Here is a 7,881-nt window from a genome sequence, read left to right on the forward strand (position 1 = left end):
GTTGTTTATAGTTTGCCAAACATTATCAACGGTGCACAATTTCTTGACAAAACAGGTATAATTGTAAAAGTGAAGCACATCATGAAACATTTTACTTTCGTTGAAGTCTCTATTTTAAGATATTTCAATGTCAAAGTTTAGCTTTGGCTTTTATCATGTTTCACTAACCAACTTCGTGGACAAGACCTTTGCCCCTCTTAAGTTATTAAAGGTCTAAAGCAGTTCGTTCAGCACCCTTCATGTATTCCTGACCGTATAGGAGACACGCCCATCACTCAAGTCCTCTTTCTAATTTTAAGCCATCCAACTTACTTTGTTAAAATATATTGTCCCTTGAGGTCTCCAGATCACAATATTCCTGTCATTCCTGTATAAAACATATGCACACGCCGAGGAAGCAATGCTTTTGACATTATACTTCAGCTCTGTGAAAGACGGGAGAATGTATGGATCCGTCTGTGTGTGCTCAGCGCAATACGGATATGTTTGTCTCTAAGATGGACACACATATTCCATGTCCATTCTCTGTTCTTCGTGCCGTGGTTCAATCACACTGGCTCTCCTACTTAAAAAAAAGAGATGGCTCACATAAGTTATAAGAGAACATATGGAGCGTGCAGAAGGCAGGTGGGTCTATGTAATGCAGTTCATGTGAAAAGAACCCCACCCAACCTCACCATTTATGAATTTATCTAACCTCCTCTTGAACCAGCCTTTGAGCCTTTCGAAAACACACCAACTCGTGCTAACTCAGATTCTTCGATGTACTTTAATTAACATCCAGTCAAAGCTATATTCACTATCTTTTTCAAGACATGTCACATCCCTTCCTATTAATGAAAGCATTGCTGCTTTCTCTTAAAAAAAAAAAAATCACTGGACGATGTAGGCCATAATGATGCTACTTCCCATTCCTTTCCCCTCCGACTTCACCATACCACATATAAATATTATAGATAAGGATGTATCAAATCTACTCTAGTCAACATCCTCAGAATGCTCATAGGCCTGATGTAGTCCCTCCTACTTCCTTGAAATATGGGCTTCTACGTTGGCGCCCTGCCTGGTCTAAATTTTCGCTCTTGCTCATCAACATCTACACTTCTCTGTTGAAAGCAAGCTCACTTATAACCTAATTATGAATGGTGAACGCTTAAATCTCAAACCACTGTCCTATATATAGTTTTCTTGCCTCTGTAATGTTTTTGAAGAAATCCTCAGCAGCAAATTCCCTATGCATATTTTCCTCCTTACACATTTTTTTTTTCTAATCACCAGTATTGATTCCGCAAAAAAAGCATCCTGCTGTTAATTTCCATCCTACCGTAACTGATTCTTAGGCATTGCAATAAAATATTTGTGGTTACTTTAGACTTATCGATAGCTTTTGTAAGTCTTACAAATATATGCTTCATAAACCACCCTGATACGGATTTCATCCTTCTCCTCGTGCTTTTATCTATAGTTGCCTTTCAGACCAATTCATTTCTGTCGTAGTTAATGGCCACTGTTCTACTTGTATTAATATAATCAGAGATAATCCAAAAAAATATATATTATCCATTCTCTTTCTATTGTATATTCACCTTCTTTCTTGAATATATTTTTTGGTAAACTACTATGCAGTACTTGACTTTTTTTTTACCACAAACCATATCAGCAAAATTGCATAACCGAAAGCTAGATGCTAGAGTATAGAACGATTATCCTCCGACCTCCTCTCTCCCCTCGAGTGAGGCAGCTTTCGAGTGAGGCAGAGTGAACTACTGTAAGTTTCTCTAAATCTTAAATGGTGAGTTTGCATTTCATCTAACTCATTGTTAAATCAGCATCATCGAGAATGGTGAATGTGTATCACTGCAGGTCAATTACCCTTTGACTTTCTCTCTCCCTCCGAATGAAGCAGAGAAAACTCAATTTCTGAAAAATTTAAATGGAAACTTTACATTTTATCTACTTCAGTGATAAATCAGCACCATCGAGAATAGGTGATTTTTTCCATTTTTACCGATTATTTTCTTGATCACAAATAATAATAATATTGAAGGGCCTTCAAAACCATCTATGTGTGTGGGGTGGGTGCGAGGGGAAAGGGTCCACCAATACAAGTTCTTCGTCATATCAGCTCCCATCCTGTTCCGAACTGTCCTCCATCTCATGAATTTTACCGCAATTATGTTGCATTTTTTCATTTATATTGACATTTTCACGATTTCTACTCTTCTTAACATGCTGGCGTCATTCCTCCACCCTTCCCGCGGAAATATTGCACCCGACTTTGTACTCAATCAAATTCCTAAGCTGATCAAGTTTCTATTGCAAGGGAAGGTCAATATCATTATTATTTCACTCACTATTTAACGTCGGAAGTTTCTTCATCTGTTTTCCTCCTACTACCCGATCGTTTTGAGTAAGGAGTTTTAAGAAACCTCTCATCTCTGCGTGGAAGCAGTGCTTTGCAGGCTTTGTTTTAATTTCTGTTCTTCCTTTTGACTACCCCCTTTACTATAATAAAAGTTCACTGACCTTGCAACAACTGTGCGTTATTATTATATATATATATATATATATATATATATATATATATATATATATATATATATATATATATATATATATATATATATATATATATATATATATATATATATATATATATATATATATATATATATATATATATATATATATATATATATATATATATATATATATATATATATATATATATATATATATATATATATATATATATATATATATATATATATATATATATATATATATATATATATATATATTCGAGAAGGAAAATTACTCTAGACTTAGTAAGGCTCAAAATATCAACTGGGACGCATATTAAAGTTGAACGTACCTAGGAAATCAGTGCCAGCATATTTTGTCAACTTAAAAAATATAATAATAGAAGCATAATGTTGCGAAATAGAGGAAGAAAACATATATACCATATTACTTTTCTACTGTCCTGCGAAGAGGGATAAGGACAAAACGCACACAAACGTTCCTAGAAAATAATAATTCAAGAATGTGTCCATGTGTATTTCTATATCATAAAGAGTTTTGGCACTGGTTCTGCATAGAGTATGCATTTAATGTATTATATATATATATATATATATATATATATATATATATATATATATATATATATATATATATATATATATATATATATATATATATATATATATGCAAATAAAAAATTCAGTGGCAAAACAGAAGTTAGACTCTTTCACAGCTTCCCCGGATGGAATGAAGGACTAAAGATATTCAACCTGCAAAGAAAGGCACTAATTTTTTTTTCTTATGAATGTAAAATTCTTAACACCAAAGTTCTTGAATTATGCATCTTCATTTCCTCTTCCTTGGTCCCTGACGCTTTCCTCGTCATTCTTTAAAATGCCTGAATTATCATATTAATGGGAATTATGGCCACGCGTGTTCGTAGTGATACTCTTTTGTTCTTTTTTGCAGTCCATGTCAGCTAGAAAGGTGAGCTGAATGTGTGTTTTCATGTAACATAGATGGTGTTGATATCGATTCTAAAATATCAGAAATGTTCGTCATATGTGAACGTAAATAAGATTGTCCAGATGACAGTAGAAAATTCTTCCAGAGAAACCCACATGAAACATCTCACACATGAAGTACCATTTGCAAACATACACGCCCATCTCTACTTAAATTTCTTCCAGCTTGACGAGACGCAGGAATAATAATACATGCAGAAGTTACAATAGTTTTAGATATAATAACCACAACACTACAGCGGCTCGCTTTACTATGCTATACTGAACTGCACCATTGCGTAGCTCCTTCAAGGTGTAGTGGGTTGTGCGCATTTGTCATACATATTAGCTTGCAGAGCTACGTTTGCGCTGATCCTAGTTTGATCCGGGCAATGGACAGCTTACTTAACGGCCAGTCCTTTATTTCGGGTTCGTCCGTAAATAATTAAAGGATTGTACTTACAAAACTCATTCTTAATGGCAAGTCCAGAAGATTTTCGAGATATAAACAAACTACGTTTCATCTCGAGAGACTGGTATCCTATAACTATACTGTTCTCATATTCCCGTATTCTCCTCCTTACACTTAGTTCATATTTTCTCTTTTTCCCCATCTCCCCTCTTCACACATAATGGTCTCCTCCCCTCACTCTCCCATCTCTTCTTCCTCCTGTATTTAGTTTCCACGCCTATATTTTTCCCACTCTCCTTCCTTCACTCTGTGATCTTACCAATCCCCTTCATTTCGCTTATATTCTACAATCTTCCTATCATCAGCATTCAACCAATGCACTATTTTATGCCATACTTCCTTATATTTTGTAACTAACTACATGAATCTTTGCTCTTCTTTCAATCTTTTCAATTTCCACTTCTTGATGATACTATTAATGATTACTACCTTCTGGCATGCATACTCACGTTATCATTTTTTCAATATAAATTTTTTATTGTTTTCTTTTCCTCATCATTGTCCTTGCCTCCCGCCTATCATCATCTCTTTTGCTCTTGTTAATAGTCTTTCCACAATGTATCCTTTCTTCCCTCCTATGTGCACTCTTTTCTATACACCTATATTTAATTTTATCCTCCTTCCTCCACGCATCCCTTCCTTACACATAATTTCCCTCAGTCACTTAATCTTCGCCTCCCCTTCTTCCTCCCACACTTTCCTTCCTTCACTCTCTCATATCCCCTTCTACCCAGTTTTCTTTCTATACCTCCCTTGCCTCCTTCCCGTCCTTCGTTCCCTCGTTCCTCTCACGCTTCATTACCGCTGGTCGCCCTCCCTCATAATACAACAAATTCTCTTCACTTTTCATTCAGATTTCCAACCCAAAGATCGACGAGGCATGAGAAGCTCCCTTGGTCGTAATCTTTATTAAGACACAAAGAGAAGAACAGTTTTTTCCTGTTTCTCACCTCTGCTGCTGCTGCTTCCAGTGAGACATAATTGACATATTGAATGGGAATGGAGAGAGAGAGAGAGAGAGAGAGAGAGAGAGAGAGAGAGAGAGAGAGAGAGAGAGAGAGAGAGAGAGAGAGAGAGAGAGAGAGAGAGAAGGAAAGAATAAACGGAAGATACAAACGGACAAAGAAAAGAGACAGGAAAAGAGTAACATGGTATTGTTTTCGTTGCTTCCTAATTTGGGTATTTTTTCTCCAGTTTTGTAGTTTTTTCTGCCTCCTTTGAGCGTCTTGAGGCATCATTTGTTATACAAATTAATAATACCATAATTGGTCTAATGAAATGAAATGTGGAAACACAGGGGGGTCATTGGGGGCGGAGCACCCGGTTAGAAGGTAACATAGATTCATTTGTCTTTTAGTGACCTAAATGGGACTCAAGGGGGTGAAGCCCCTTTCATCCCCGTAGGTAGGAGCGTGAACACTCATATTGGGTTGTCGATGTGGTGAGCTGCGGATTTTGGCTGGCGCTGGATGCGATGGTCTACTTCGACACCCTCGCGACCGCGCGGGTTGGCACACATATTCCATGGCTATTCTCACACTTGTTTCGATCTCTACACTCCTTTTTATAGTTTTCCGGAAGGTATTAAAGATAAGAGAAAATATATATGACAACACGAAGCCATTGATTAGATCGCAAACGAGATATCGGCTCGTTGTTATCAACAATCTCTGCCCAATAGTCATGGCAATACGGTTATTATTCATTTGTACAAATAAAAACTTAAAACTCTCAAATGAACTTAGGTGAACTAGCGAATGGAAAATAAAACACCAAAAAAATGGATAATATACCTACCCAGAACAAACTCGGATATTATAATTTGGGTACATTGATTTTTCTTCTTTCTCTTAAAGCTAATCCAGGCGCATCAACATTCCGCTGTCTCTTTGTTTATCTGCCATATTCTAAATAATGTATGTACTTCATACTTTTCTTAGTAGTTTAGCAAAAGTAAATTAATTTATCTGCATATACTTATACACCTAATAAAAAAAAGGGAAAGAACCAGAAAAAGCATGGGTTATCGGAAATAGCAAATAGCTATCCGCCAAGGCTGAGTAGCCAACCACCGTCCCAAAAATGTCTCTTATCATTCCTGGGGAAGTATGAAACCAAGAACTCATTGTTTAACCACTTCTCAAATTCTTCCTATGCCAACTCGAAGCTCTCATGCTTAAGCCGCAGCTGCTCTCAACCACATCGTTACCTTCTGAAAAAAAAAAAAAAAACTAATGGCTTGCCCTGAAAGCACAAGTTGCTTATTCCTTATAAACTTTCAAAGCTAGTCTGTCAATCAGATGTTATGTATCTTCTGCAACCTTGCGTTTTTTATCGGAGTTTTGGGAAAAATATGATTAAAATACTTTCGTCCCCAGCTACAGCTTTTCACCTAGTATATCAATTTTGGTTAGTCGGTTTTTGCTTAATCGAGTTAATAGACAAACAAACCAAACCAAAAGTCCTTGGCGAAGAGAACTACAACAGCAGCAGCAAAAAGGAAGAATAAAGGTAAGTAGTAGTAGGATGAAGCAACACAAAGCCTGCTAATTAACCAACACTGAAACGCAAAAAGACCAACACCATTAACTATCCATCACCCCCTTACCCCCTCCCTCCTCCCGCCAACACAACACAACACAACACAATGAGATGAGGAGGGGTGACGTTAGGGCTAATGAGAGAGAGAGAGAGAGAGAGTATAACTATAAAACTCAAGAGATAACCGAGCAAACGAGGAGGGTAATCAAGAGAGCAAAGAGAGATTGGAGATAAGAGGCGCGGAGATAACTTTAACTGATGTGTGTTACGGTCAGCGGAGGAATAAACTGGGAAAAAAAAAGATGCAAATGCGTCGTCTGGTATGCGAGAGCAAAAAATGTGTTACTAATGTTATTATTCATATTCTACACTTTTTTTCTTGGAAGAAAAAATCATGTAGTGGATTGAAAATTTGGAGGCAAGATCATCATTATTATTGTTGCTGTTGTTCTTGTTCATGTTCTTCTTCTTCTTCTAATTATTATTATTATTATTATTATTATTATTATTATTATTATTATTATTATTATTATTATTATTATTATTATTATTATTATTATTAGTAGTAGTAGTAGTAGTAGTAGTAATAGTAGTTTTTTTACAGCTAAAAAAAAACAGCTCAAAGGCAACAAAAAAAGTGTAAAACAAAAAGCCCGCTAATCGCTGTTCCTAGAGAGACAAAAGTGATGAGCGGCCAAAAGAGAGGTCAGTTTCGGGAAGAGAGATGTCTTGATACACTCCTCTTGAAAGGCTTCAAGTCAGAGGAAGGAGGAAATATAGACGAAGGAAGGCTGTTCCAGAGGTTACCAGTGTAAGGGATGAAGGAATGAAGATGATGGTTAACTCTTGCATAAGGGGTTTGGACAGTATAAGGATGAGCATGAGTAGAAAGTCGTGTGCAGCATGGCCGCTGGAGGAGGGGAGGCATGCAGTTAGCAAGTTCAGAAGAGCAGTCAGCATGAAAATATCGATAGAAGATAGAGAGGCAAGATGGCGGCGGACTTCAAGAGGTAGAAGACTTTCAGTATGAGGAGGAGAGGTGATGAGACGAGGAACCTTAGACTCCACTCTTTCCAAGAGAGCTGTGTGAGTGGAGTCCCCCCACACATGAGATGAGTACTCCATACGAGGGCGGACAAGGCCCCTGTAAATGGATTGCAACTGTGCCGGGGAGAAGAACTGGCGGAGACGGTACAGAACGCCTAGCCTCGAGGAAGCTGATTTAGTAAGAGAAGAGATACGAAGTAGTAGTAGTAGTAGCAGTAGTATCATTAATAATATGAGTTATTATTATTATTATTATTATTATTATTATTATTATTATTATTATTATTATTA

This window comes from Eriocheir sinensis, chromosome 30 (assembly GCF_024679095.1).
Source record: "Eriocheir sinensis breed Jianghai 21 chromosome 30, ASM2467909v1, whole genome shotgun sequence".
Classification (NCBI taxonomy): Eukaryota; Metazoa; Arthropoda; class Malacostraca; order Decapoda; family Varunidae; genus Eriocheir; species Eriocheir sinensis.